Source organism: Talpa europaea (assembly GCF_964194135.1).
Source record: "Talpa europaea genome assembly, chromosome: X".
In the NCBI taxonomy this organism is placed as follows: domain Eukaryota; kingdom Metazoa; phylum Chordata; class Mammalia; order Eulipotyphla; family Talpidae; genus Talpa; species Talpa europaea.
The window spans coordinates 51,558,988-51,573,338 of NC_140081.1; the positions used below are offsets into that span (position 1 = coordinate 51,558,988).

A 14,351-nucleotide genomic window follows, 5' to 3' on the forward strand; every position below is an offset into this window, starting at 1 on the left:
CTTGCATTGTGTAACTTATTTATTTTTATTACTTTTGTTATTTTAATAAAATATTTTTTATTATCTCAGTATTTTTTTTATATAATAAATTTTATTTTTATATTCCCCCATACAATTGCAAACGCCCCATTCTGACCCCAATCCTTCCCCTCCCGCCCCCACCCCCGTATCTCAGTATTTTTAATGAGTTAATATTGGGGCACCACCATCAGGTAGTGCAACCACTCATCTATATTCCGCTACCACAGACCATTGTGCTTTGTTCCCTCTTTGTTGTTACCCTTCCCCCACAACACCCCCCTCTTGGTGTTTCTTATCTTCTCAATAATAGCCATTCTTACAGATATGCTATGATATATCATTGTTATTTAGATTTGCATTTCCCTAACAATAAGTGATAATATCTTACATGTGATGATTGCTATCTGTATAACTATTTTTTTTTTTTTTTGTGGGACCCTCGCCAGCGGCCAGGGAACGAACCGGCGCTGCAGAGGCTGCAGGCAGCCTCGCAGCCCAGTGCTCAACCGCTGCGCCACCAGGGGAGGCCCCATCTGTATATCTTTTTGAAGAAATGTCTGTTGAGATACTCTACACATATATTTATTTATTTTTATTTGCAGTAATATTTGGATACCCTCATCAAGTATTGCCACCATAGTGCATCCACCACCAAATTACCCATAATCCTCCACCACAGACCATGGTGTTTCTTTTTCTCTTTGTTCTTACCCCTTCCCTACCTCCTTCCTCCACTGGATGTTTCAGTTCTGTAGTCAGCTTTCAAAGGTTAGATTTTAAGCTTGTCTTTATCTGACTCTTAATTTAGTTATTCTATATTCCACATATTAATGAACAATCTGGCATTTATCTTTCTCCTTTTGGCTTATTTGACTTAGCATTATCCCTTTCAACTCCATCCTTATTGCCACAAATGCCATGAGTTTACCTTTTTTGATTGCTGGGTATTGCATATATATACACCACTTTTTCTTGATCCACTCATCTGTTTGGGGCCACTTAGGTTGTTTTCATAATTTAGCTGAAGTAAATAGCACTGCAATAAACATGGTAGTGAAAGTTGCCTAATTCTAGTGTTTTTGAGTTTTGTGGGTAGAAACCTACAAGAGGAATTACTGGTTGATTGACAGATCCATTTTTAATGTTTTCAGACATCTCCATACTACTTTCCACAAGGACTAGACCAGTCTGCATTTCCATCAGCACTGTAGGAGGGTTCCTTTTTCTACACATCCTTGCCAGCTCTTGTTATTTCTGGTCTTTTGGATATGGGTCATTCTCACAGGGGTGAAATGGTATCTCATTGTGGTCTTGACTTGCATATACATAATAAGTGATGATGAATATTTTTTCATGTGCCTGTTTGCAGTTTGTATTTCTTCTTTGGAGAAGTGTCTGTTTCGTTCTTCTATCCATTTTTTGATTGGGTTATTTGTTTTGGTTTAGTACAGTTGTGTGTGTTCTTTGTAAATCTTTAATATCAGTCCCTTGTCAGATGTATGATGTGCAAATATTTTCTTTCATTCAATAAGTTGTTTTTTTGACATAGTTATATATTTTCTTTTACTGTGTAGAGGTTTTTTTTGATGTAGTTCCAGTTATTTGTGTTCTCTTTTGTTTTCCTTGCTGTTGGGGACTAATCCATAAAGACATCACTGAAGTTTATGTCATGAAATGGTTTGCCTATATTTTCTTTGTATTTTAAGGTTTCAGGTCTTACATTCAAATCTTTTATCCATTTTGAGTTGATTCTTGTGTATGGTATGAGATAGTGGTCTAGTTTCATTCTTTCACTTTTGGCTGTCCAGTTTTCCCAATATAATTTACTGAAGAGTCTATCCTTGTTCTAGTGTATGTTCTTAGCTCCTTTGTCATAGATTAACTCTACATATAGATGTGGTTTTATTTCTGGGCTCTCAATTCTATTCTGTATGTTTTTTTTTATTCTGTATGTATTTGTTCCAGCTCTTTGAAAGATGCCATTGATACTTCTATTGTGATTGCGTTGAATCTTTATAGTGCTTTAGGTAGAATGTGCATTTTGACAATGTTCATTCTTCCATTCCATAAGCAGGTGATATTTTTCCATTTCTTTGTGTTTCTATTTCTTTTACCAATGTCTTATAGTTTTCTTTGTACAGATCTTTTGCCTCCTTTGTTAGATTTATTCCTAGGATTTTAATTTCTTTTGGTGTTATTAAATAGGATAACTTTATTTCTTCTTCTGTCTCGTTGTTTGTATATAGGAAGGCAACAGATTTCTGTGTTGATTTTATACTCTGCCACTCTGATAAACTGATTGTTTCAATTAGTTTTTCCATAGGCTCTTGAGGGTTCTCTATGTATAATATCATGTCATTTGTAAATAATAATAGCTTTACTTCTTCTTTTCTAGTTTGTATTCCTTTTATATCTTTCTCTTGTCTAATTGCTCTATCTAGAACTTCTTATACTATGTTGAATAGAGTGGTGAGCCTGGAAATGTAACAGTCTTGTACAAGTCTTGTACCAGTTTCACATATTTTATTTTTAACAGTAAGAATGTAGGCTTGAATAATAGGTACTAAAGTCTACAGTCATGAAAGACTTATTTTGACAAATGATTATCGATTTAATAAAAAAACTCAAAATTTTGCTTTCTTCCCACTTTCAGGCAAAAATAAGTTAGAAAACATTTAGAGTATACATGCATAGGCTGACTCTCTCAAACAAATTAAACCCCAAAGAACAGGATGAAGATGTTTCAGAAATATCTGTGTAAAGAACTTCATTAAATATTATTTTATAAATATCTGTATTTTTTCAAAATCTTCCTAACAAAGTAAGTGTTCACCATAAAATTTCTATTAATAGCTCTCAGAGATTGGAAAACAACTTTTTTTTCTCTTAAAGATTTATTTATTCATCCATACAAGCACTGGGTACAGTCAGAAGTGCCGGAGGGTGAGAGAATTCACCAGAGCCAGAGCAGGGAATTCACCAGGCAGACCGACGAAACACACTGCTGAGGGGAGCAGCGGGCGGCAGGAGAGGCCTGCGTGCTTTACGGGACCCTCACCCGTGGCCGGGGATCAAACCGGTGCTGCAGAGGTTGCAGGCACTGGGTACAGTCAGAAGCATGGGAGGGAGAGAGAATTCACCAGAGCCAGAGTGGGGAGCATAACAGGCAGACTGACGAAATGCACTGCTGAGGGGAGCAGTAGGTGGCAGGAGAGGTCTGCGTGCCATGTGGGACCATCACCTGGCAGCCGGGGATCGAACTGGCGCTTCAGAGGCTGTGGGAAGTTTCGCAACCCAGCGCTCAACCGCTATGCCACCAGGGAGGCCCAGGCCTAGAAATCTTAAAGGCTATCCTGAAATGCAACAGAGAGGAATACATTTTTCAAGGCTCTGTTCTTTGAAGGGGAAGTTAGCATTGAAATTCAAAGATACTCACAGATAGTGTAGATAGAGCTGAAATTGTAGAAAAGTGATAAAGACGTAGAACAGACAGAGACAATTTCAATGGAACTGAGATGACAGAAGCAAGCAGCCCAGTAGTCAACAATAATCAGGGCGGGGTGGGGTGGGGGGTGGAGATTAACTGAGAACTGATTTTGGTCAGGAAGAAAAATGCACTGTAAATACTACAAGAGGGAGTACATTTGAGGCACTTTCACATATAATCCCCCTGTGATGTCACAAATCTGTCAGAGGAGTCCTGAATCAGAGTCTAAAATATAGACATTGATCAAAATATTCTGTTTCTGTGTTGCAAAGATGACATTCATGAAGTTCATATACTGCAGTGCATTATCTTCTGCAGACCTAATAACCGGTATTCTTGACTTCATTTCCTGATTATCTTTATCCTCCTTGTTCCTTCTATGAATGTAGCAGAGCCCTTTGGTGAGGGGTCCCGCCAGCAGCATTTTTGTATTTTGACCCTTTATATCACCCTTGGTCATTAGATCTTTCATTTCTTCAACAATAACTTCATTTACTGCTGTTAACAGTAAATGTCTTTACTCCCCAAGGGATTAAATTCACAAGGAGGATTTCCAGGGTCTCCAAAGAAGACTCCAAGTGTGCTATTCTTTCCAGGATACAAGAATCAATTTTCTTGAGTGTGACTTACTATCAGAGCAAGTTTGTTGGAACAGTTCATGAATAAATGAGAATACTCCAGCACCATTACAGAATCTATGTATTTTGATAAGGTAGGCTGAGATCCCTTTAATGTTTGCATCCCCCACAAAATTGGAGTGTATCAACTATGATAACTATAATATCCAATTTATTTGTCTGAAACCATGGCAGCCAGGGTCCTTCTGCTCTGCTCATTTTAAAATCAGTTTGTTTCTTTTTGTTGAATTATATGAGTTCTTTATATATATATGATATTAACCTCTTGTTGGAGACATTTTTTCAATTACTCTCTTCTTTTTCAATTTGATGATGGTTTCTTTCAGTATGCAGAAGTTTTTAAGTTTGAGGTACTTCAAATTTGTTCATTTTTGCTTTTGTTCTTCCCAGTTGTTGGAGGTGAATCCACAATGACATTGCAAGGGTTGCTGTCAAGGACCATATTGCCTATGTTTTCTTCTATATACTTCATAGTTTCAGGTCTTACACTGAAATTTTAAATTCATTTTGGATTAATTTTTGTTTACTGTGCAAGGTAGTGGTCTAGTTTCATTCTTTTCTGTCTATGCAGTTTCACCAACATATTTTCAAAGAAGCCTTTCTTCACTTTATTTTCTTGGCCTTTATTCTTTTTGGTAAGGTGTGTGTTTGTGTGCGCATGCATATGTGTGTGTATTTCTTTATTCCTGTCTCATTGATCTGTGTCTGTTTTTATTCTTGTACCATGTTTTGATTACAGTAAAGTAGTTTAAGAGAATAGTTTAAGAGAATAGTTTGATTTAACAGCACAATACTTCCATTTGTGTTCTTTTTATCTCAGGATTTTTTTTTGGATATTTGGGATGTTTTCTAGTTCCATATAAATTATATATGTATGTGTGTGAATATATATGTACACACACACTATACACACACTATATATATATATACATATATATACATATATATATATATATATATATATATACACACACACACACAAGTGATAACACATATGTTACCACACCACACTGACCACCAAGGCACTCATAGTTGGCTTTAGGGTTTCCTATGTCCAAAATCATGTCATCTGCAAATAGTAATAATTTTACTTCCTTCATTCCAATTTGGATGCCTTTATTTACTTTTCTTTCCTAATTGTTTTGGTTAGGATTTCAAGTACTATATTTAAGACTTTCTTGTCTTGTCCCTGAGTTTAAAGGAAAAACTTTCAGTTTTTCATCATTGAGTTTGGTGTTAACTATAGGTTTGCCCTTTATTATGTTGAGGCTTATTCTATACCCATCTTACTGAAAGTTTTCATCATGAAAGTGTGTTGAGTCTCATCAGATAATATTTCTGTAACTATTGAGTTTGAGAAGCATATTTGTGAACTACCTCTCCTATACCACATAGAGGTATTCCCCTATAAGTCTTCCATGTTTCATGTTTCAAGATTCCCACAGTCTTTTCCCTTATCCTCTTCTTGTTACCCCAGAGTTTTCAAAGGGGCAGTCACTCTAATTATGGAAGAATAAAAAGAAAATCCAAGATATCTATGAATTTTGTTTCCTCCAGTAATGGTTAAACTTGGTTGAGATGTTCATAAATTAAAAAAAAAATGCCAGTTGTACTTTTGCGTATTTTTTTAAAGACTTTTTTTGAAAATTTTTTTTTAAAAGATTTATTTATTTATTTGAACAAGCACTGGGTACAGTCAGAAGTGCAGGAGGGTGAGAGAATTCACCAGAGCCAGAGCAGGGAACAGAACAGGCAGAAGGACTGAAGTACACTGCTGAGGGGAGCAGCGGGCAGCAGGAGAGGTCTACGCGCCAGGTGGGACCCTCACCCAGTGCCAGGGGCTCGAACCAGCGCTGCAGAGGCTGTGGGCAGCTTCACAACCCAGCGTTCAACCGCTGCGCCACTGGGGAGGCCCTGTACTTTTGCTTATTTTAAGGCCCCATTGAGAAGGCCAGCCTTGTGAGTAGACAGTGCAAACATCAGATAAGTACTATGATTTAAGTATCTCCAGAAGATTCTCTTCCCTTTGTCACTTTAACAGCTCCTTAAAGCCCACTAAATATCAGAGTGCTGGAATTCCATTTGGAATTCCATTGATGTTTCATAGGTTTTTGTAGTTCTATAATAGTGACAAGATAGGTGATCTCATTTAAAAATAGCTCAAAACATCTCTCTGCTAAATCTGTAACAGTGCACAAAATTTTATTGGTATCTTATTTGAGTAAAGCAGTAAAAGTTCCCGCTTTTGCACAACTTCTACCTTAACTGATTGTATAAATTACAAAGGTATTGAGGAGGACAAAAAAGGATTACAATGCAGTATAAACCAGTAAACATGTAAATAGTGCCTATTATGTGCAATATAATGTGTTAGATGTTGGGCATAGACAGGTGAAATATATGGTGGTTACTAGAGAGGAAGGGTTTAGGGGGTGAGAGGAACAGGTATAGGGGGTGAATTGAATTATGGTGGGTGGTGACTAGAACTTCAATGGTGGGTGTGAGTTGGTATGGCATCATACATTTGACAAGTACTGATGCTGTATTCATGAAAATTAAACAGTGTTATAAACCTACATTAACCGCAATACTAAGAAAAAGGAAAGAAGAGAAGGAAAAGACATGGGGTCTACTTCAAGGAGTTTACAAGTGAAATAAAGATTAGGGCACTGGGCATATTATAAAACTCTGAAAGGGAGGAAGGTAAAACAAATGAAGATAAAGAAAAGACAAACGCTCAAGAAAAATATCCCTGGGCCTCCCCTGGTGGCATAGCAGTTGAGCGCTGGGCTGCGAAGCTGCCCGCAGCCTCTGCAGCGCTGGTTCGAGCCCCGGACACTGGTGAGGTTCCCACATGGCGCGCAGACCTCTCCTGCTGCCCGCTGCTCCCCTCAGCAGTGTATTTCGTCAGTCTGCCTGATCTGTTCCCTGCTCTGGCTCTGGTGAATTCTCTCACCCTCCCGCGCTTCTGACTGTACCCAGTGCTTGTTTAAATAAATAAATAAATCTTAAAAAAAAAAAAAGAAAAATATCCCCTACTTTGCATTCTGTTCAAAAGGAGCTGGATCATAAAAGACAAACTTGGGCAGTTCATGTCTGTAATCCTTTCCATTGACCATGCGTATATTTCTTTTTCTTCCTTTCCTCCATTGTTCACTTTTGAGGTAAAGCCAGCTTCTTTGTTCTCATATTAAAAACGAAAATAACAGAAACTTCTCCCTAGCACAAAAAATCAACAGAGATAATCTTAGTCAAGTCATAACATATCATATCATATCTTTCTACAACAGAAAGGGGATTTCTTGGTTAATAATACTCAGAGAGAACTGGATTGGAGCAGGAAATTGAGTAACACAACTGCTGTTAAGAATCCTAACCAGTCATCTCCCTTAATCTGAGCCAAAAGTACCAGTTCAAAGGCCCTGAATGAGTGAATGTTTTCAAATGTCAAATCACTTACTACTTCAGAACTATGCAGGACCAAGCAACTCCCAAACACACCAAAGCAAAAAGATTCAAGTTTAATTTTCATCAAAAGCAGCCTGAACTCAAATAAGTTGGATTAAAAATGGTGTTTCTATGCTGTTTACAGTTGTCAAGTTGAATCATGGTACTCTTTACACAGAAATAGAAATGCTTATAATTATTTTATGGAAAGGCTAAGTTATTATTTTTAAAAAGTTAGACTCTCCAAAAAAACCTCATGAATTTTAAATAATTTCCTTGGCCAGAGATGGTAAGATCGGTTCTAGAATTTAGTTTCCAAATAGGAAAATATGACCTTTAATCAACTGTAATTATAGAACATATGATATGGACAGGGACATGCAGGATAAAGACATGGTATACTGCCCTCAGACAGTTTAGATTCCATTCAGAAAGAACAGGAAAACACAAATACATACAAACACACACACATACACACACACACAGATATGCTACCAGGCAATGACAAAACAAGAGTTAAGTGCTCAGTGAATACATTGGGATACAACAATTTAATGCAAATATCACATTCTCAGCAGTTGGTAATTTTGTTACTTTTTTTCTTTCCAACTAGCCATGAATATTTGTAATGTGTTTATAGGGGTTAGTTACAGACATGTTCAATGCTTCTAATTCAAGTATTTCCTAAAAAAGGACATTATACTTACATGATAGTGGACTCTAAACAGAGACTCTCCTACAGTAGTTTGTGTAGTTGAATGGTACCAGGACAAACTTCTGTTTATATTTCTTAGTCTCTGTGATATATTTAGCTGTTCACTGTTGGCTAGCTGTTCACTTTACATGAGTCCGTAATGAATTTGTTCACAACATATTTCACAGGAAATATCTGAGTCATTGCTCTTCATAACTTTTTGTGCAATCTGAAAAAATAGTACTTAATTTTTTGCTGCATAACTCAACAACTTCTGGTTTTCCTTTGAAAACTTGAGGAATGCAGTCTTCACTGGTTTGAACACCACCTAAGCTTTTGAAAAAGTTAAAGCTTGGTTGCTGCAAATTCTCTATGAAAGGAGACAGACTGTATGTAAATAAACATATACATGTAATTAAAAATGATTTAAATTGAAGTTCAATGTACAGTAAGAATCTTAAGGATATTATACAACAAAATTTTAAAGTTGTGTTTTTTTCCCTGATCATTTTTTTTTCACTCATTTTGCGTGTGTGTGTGTGTGTGTGTGTGTGTGTGTGTGTGTGAGAGAGAGAGAGAGAGAGAGAGAGAGAGAGAGAGAGAGAGAGAAGGAGGGAGGGAGAGAACACAAACATTTAGGCTATAAAATACAGTAGGGCTTTCCTCGAGGCTGCGGACTTTTAATCAGGAAATAAGCTGTTTTCATACTGATTATTCACATAAGAGCAATTTCCAAGTGTTCCCAGTCTCCAAAATAACTCTAAGTAATAACATGTCCACCACATACTTGTGTAGCTCATTAACCTCCACATGCAGTTCTCTCATAAAACAACAATTATATACTGTGAGCTAAGCACTCATTTTCTGATGGGAAAACTAAAGACCAGTATTAATGTTAAAGCTAGTACCCACATTTATGGACTCTTGGCTCCAGACTATTTCAATTAGGGCAGACAGGGCGAAGATGAAATTGCAAGACATTGGCAGGGAGGGGCTAGGCCCAGGGTGGCAAGCCAGGGAGAGTCTGAAAATCTGCAACTCTAAAACAAAGTATATCAGAGGTTTGGGAACCACAGCCAAGATCATTCCAGAATACTCCTCTGGTTAGAAAATATTTACTAATTAATTTCATAATATGCACTAACTACTACTTATTTTAGTGTTCAACATTTTTCAGAAGATACAACTTTTGCTGAAATGAAAGCTTCAGTAGGCAGTGGGGCTTTGCTCTGACAATATAAAATGTGGGGCATAGAAAATTTATCTTTAGCTTGGGGTATCCTCAAATTGTTAGGGAAAAGACTGTTAGCAGCTGTTAGTTCACAGTTGACTTGTTTATCCTTGAATATCTGCCATTGGAGCATGATTGACTGTTGGACAGACCATTGGTCTATTTCAGTACATGAGCTCTGGCACCTGCTCTTTTCTTCCTTTTCCAGAGTGAAGGGATAGTCTCAGCTTCATTCCCAATGAACAGAACAGAGCAGCTGGTGACACAGGATAGCGTGGGGTTCCCATTTCTAAACGAAAAAATGCTCTAAAATTAATCCCTCGCATTAGGCCTAGTAGACCTGCCTGCAAATGCTTCAAAACTGTGCCTTTTCCTTTCTCCATTTCCCTACGTTATGTGTTACATGGTTGCATAGAGCCCTAAGTTTAAGTTTAAGCCTCTCTCTCTCTCTCTCTCTCTCTCTATATATATATATATATATATATATATATATAGCAGAGGTCCTCAGTAATTTGACTGGAATTAGTATGAAGTTCTCTTTCTCCAGAAGGGCTTCTCTGATCTTCTCAGGTCATATGTCATCACTACCTCTCTCCCTCCCTTCCCAGAGCTTCTGCTGTAATTAGTGATTCTTATTTGTCTCTTATCATGCGTCATCGTGTACCATGGAAATAATTTCCGTAAATGTTTGACCTTCCATACACACATGCTTCTAGGGAAGCATTTGTTTTATCCATAACTCTCAGCACATTGCTTTAGAAATAATAAGCTTTTGTCTTGAGGAATTAATGAAGTAGTAAAGCTGATTTCAAGAACTTTATTGTTGTGAAAAAGACAGTGTCATTATCTGGTACTGCCAAATATTTGTCCCAAATTATTAAGCAACAGGCATTTTCCTGTCAGAAATCCAAAGAAAGCACTTATGACTTAATGCTAATGCTACACAAGTCTCTAGTTTAGGTGATTAATTTCTTTCTGGTGAAATAAACCAGACCTAAACTGAAACAGGATCTCCATGGTGCCTAGAGGTGTTGGGTCAGGGGTGAGCATGACCTTGTTTACTGCGGACCCACTGCAAATGGCAGGGCGTGTCGGCTTTGCTATCTCCTTGCGCTGCCTGTGGGTGCTCCATTGGTTCCAGTGGTGGCAGGGGCAATTTCCTTGCCCTTTGCTCCAGCACAAGCAGCCCCATAGGGGCTCCAGGAGCAGGGCCAGTAGCAAGCCCTCATAACAGTGGGTGGCAATTTTTCCTGCCCTGCTCCAGAGCAGGCCCAGGGGCTGCATCAGGGAGGCTTACTACAGTGGAAGCAGGCAGAGCGGGCAAAGGAGGGTCCTGGAGCCCTCAATGGACTTCCAGGCTTTTAATGATCTTTCTACACCACTTGTAGTGCAGCAACCAGGTGTAGGGCAGGCAGTGGGGCCCGGAAGCTGGCAGGCCTCCTAGCCCCTGGTGAATCTTCACTTTCTTAGGCTCACTCTGGCGTCTTCTCGTGGTCTCTCCGCCACTCTCTGCCACATCAGCCTCTGCCACCCTTACGTGCTCAGCCTCTCAGCTGAGGTGTGCCCATTATACGCACGCCCACACAATACTCCAGGTGTCCACCATCAGCCTTGTGTACCCAAAGCCCATGCTCCCAAGTGCTTCCTGCATTCAAGGCCACAGGTGATAGTCACAGAGGCCCACGGCACAAAAACCTGAGCAATCTTCATTTACCCTCCACTTATCCTGGCCTGATGCTAGCTTTGGGAGGAGAAAGGCCCATGGACCAACATGAGAGTTCTGAGTGGAAGCCTACCCTGCAGCTGCTTCAATCCATGTTCAAGCCCTGCAGTGAGCCACTCTGCATGGCTACACCCAGCCCTGCTGAGGGGAGCCAGGTACAGTGAGACTCCAGCCTCATTTAGGCCTGGCTCCAGCTGGGGGTCCCCTGACCACATGACAGAGGAGCCTGCTCTGATGTCACTGCAGGTCCGAACTGGGCAGGCTCCCAGGGTTTCAATTCTGAAAATTGTGAAAATAGACCAATCAGGTTTAAGCTCTCCAGTTCCATTCAAGGCTTTGAGGCCACTGAGTAACTGAAAATAGAGCAAGCTCATTGGTACTTAACTAGCATGTAGGGTAAGTAAAGTATTAGGCTTTTCTGCCCTCCCGCCATTAGGATTGATAATGGATCCTTGCAGTCCTGAACGCATGCCTGATGATGGGCACCTGGAATAGAGTGTGGGCATATGTAGATGGTATTTACCTGGGGTAAGACTGGGCTTATAAGGGCGGCATCACGGGGACACCAGCAGAGAGCAGAACCACGAGAAGCAGAGAAGCAGAAGCAGAACCATGAAAGAAGCAGAGAGCTGAGTGAAAGAGAAGAAGAGACCACCAGAGAATGCCGGAGAGCCCAGAAAGAGTGAAGACTTGCTGGGGGCTTGGAGGCCTGCCAGCCTCCCGGCTCCCCAGCACCCCTGCCTGCCGTGTACCTGGAAATCCCAATAAAAGCCTGAAAAGCCACTGAGGGGTACAGGACTCTCTACTCCTTCACCCCATCTACTCGGGTCATAGAGAAACTGCTCCACGTCCTCCTGCCACTACATAGCACCAATAAAACAATTAGGATTGAAAATAGCCTAATCAGGCGAAACACTGCATGACATGCACCTCAAAGACATCTTTACAGACACATCACCCAAAGCAGTGATAGTGAAGGCAAAGATAAACAGCTGGGACTACATCAAATTAAAGAGCTTCTGCAAAGCAAAAGAGAAAATAACCAAAACAAAGAGAAACCCCACTGACTGGGAGAACATTTTTGCATGCAACACTAATGATAAAGGACTGATCACAAAAATCTGCAAAGAGCTGATGAGACTCAACAAAAACAAAGAAAATAATCCAGTCAAAAAAATGGGCAGAAGAGCTATAAAGAAACTTCTCTGAAGAGGAAATGCAAATGGCCAACAGGCATATGAAAAAATGTTCAACATCACTTGTAATCAGGGAAATGCAAATCAAAACTACAATGAGATACCATCTTACACCAGTGAGAATGGCACATATTAAAAAAAAAAACAAAAAAATCTAGCAACAACAAATGTTGGCGAGGTTGTGGAGAAAAGGAACTCTCATGCAGTACTGGTGGGAGTGCAAACTGGTCCAACCACTATGCAAAGCAGTGTGGAGATTTCCTGACCTACTAAACATAGAGCTTCCATATGATCCAGCAATTCCCCTCCTAGGTATTTACCCAAAGGACACAGAAACATCAATTCCAAAGGGCACCTGCACCCCTATGTTTGTAGCAGCACTATTTACAATAGCTAAGCTTTGGAAACAACCCAAATGCCCAAAAATAGATGACTGGATCAAGAAGATGTGGTACATATACACCATGGAATATTACTCAGCATTCAAAAAAGATAAACACATGCAATTTGAAACAACATGGATGGCGCTGGAAGGGATCATGCTCAGCGAAATAAGTCAGAAAGAAAAGGAAAAATACCGGATGGTCTCACTTATAGCAGGAATTTAGAAAATGTAAATAAGAGACCAGGAAAAAGACTAATCAATACAAAGTAAAAATCAAAATCAACAAGCAACTATAAACCAGAGACACAATACAGGGGGGTGGGGGGGAGGAAGGGGCGGGGAGAGGAAGGACTAGAGTCAAAATAAGGGGGGGTGCAATTGTATGGGGAATATAACCAAAATGAAAATGCATACATTGTGAAAGATGAAAAATGATGTAAGAATTATATAAAATAAAATATTAAAAAAAAAGAAAATAGCCCAATCAGGCTTGTAAGGAGGGGACCCTGAAGAGGATATAAGCAGAGCAGCAGCCAGCTTGAATTCATTCAGCAGATGGCTTCAGAACAGGATTAATTGGACTGACTTTGAAACCTTTGTAGTGGCCTGGCTGTTGTACCTGCCTCTAGCTCTGTCTCTGACACCACTTATAAAAAACACTATCAGTCTGGGCCCAGTGTCTCTAAAAGAGGTGGTTGCTGCTGGTGTATACCAACAGCTCACAAAGAGCTCTAGGACTCGTGTCTCTGGCATCATCTCCTGGTGATTGGTACTGACTGGCACTATTGACCAATGCTGACCCTCACTACTGACAGGTGACTGGTACTGCTGACATGTGTCAGGCCATCTCTGATAGCAGTTCAATGCCTCTGATCCTCCAGCACCACTTCCTGGTGCTGGTGAGTCCAGGACTATACAGTCTGGCATCCAGTGCTGTCCAGCCAGGCAGGTGGACTGTGGTGCTACTTTTGCAGCTCCACTTGTGATCATTTCCAGCTGCCACCGTGAGTTGGATCCTGTTCCCTGCTTAATTGTGTGTCACCAACTCCAGGACCAGTGTCATTTTGCACAAGCAGCCTTTGTTTTGGACTACTGGACACTGCAGACACTATCTGCGGTGAGACAGCCAACCATTTGTGGCCTTAGAAATTCTTTCCTTATTTCCAATATCCCTTGATAATAAACCCCATTGTTGTTGCACCCTGAGTCTGTGTGTTGTCTTGCAATCTTGACACTTCTTTTAAACAGATTTCTTATTTATTTATTTATTTATGCATACAAGAACTGGGGTACAGGCTAGAGGTGTGGGGGGGTGAGAATATTCACCAGAGACAGAGTGGGGAACAGAACATGTGGATCTACTGAAATACACTGCTGAGGGGAGCAGCGGGCAAGACAGGAAAGGTCTGCTGTGCCATGTGGGTAGCTCCCTGGATGGGGATTGAACTCAGGCCATAGTGGTGATAGCACTGAGGCTGAACCCCTAGGCCACCAAGGAGGCCCTCCAAACTTGACACTTTTAAAACAAA

At 40.0% G+C, this 14,351-nt stretch overlaps 1 pseudogene across 1 annotated transcript; it reads right to left on the bottom strand.

Annotated features, from left to right (window-relative positions):
- Nucleotides 1-3,443: 3,443 nt before the first annotated feature.
- Nucleotides 3,444-4,315, bottom strand: LOC311187573 (general transcription factor IIH subunit 3-like; annotated as a pseudogene). Its single transcript has 2 exons — nucleotides 3,837-4,315; nucleotides 3,444-3,707 (listed from the first exon to the last, which is right to left on the bottom strand). The product of its transcript is annotated as a general transcription factor IIH subunit 3-like (transcript).
- Nucleotides 4,316-14,351: the final 10,036 nt, after the last annotated feature.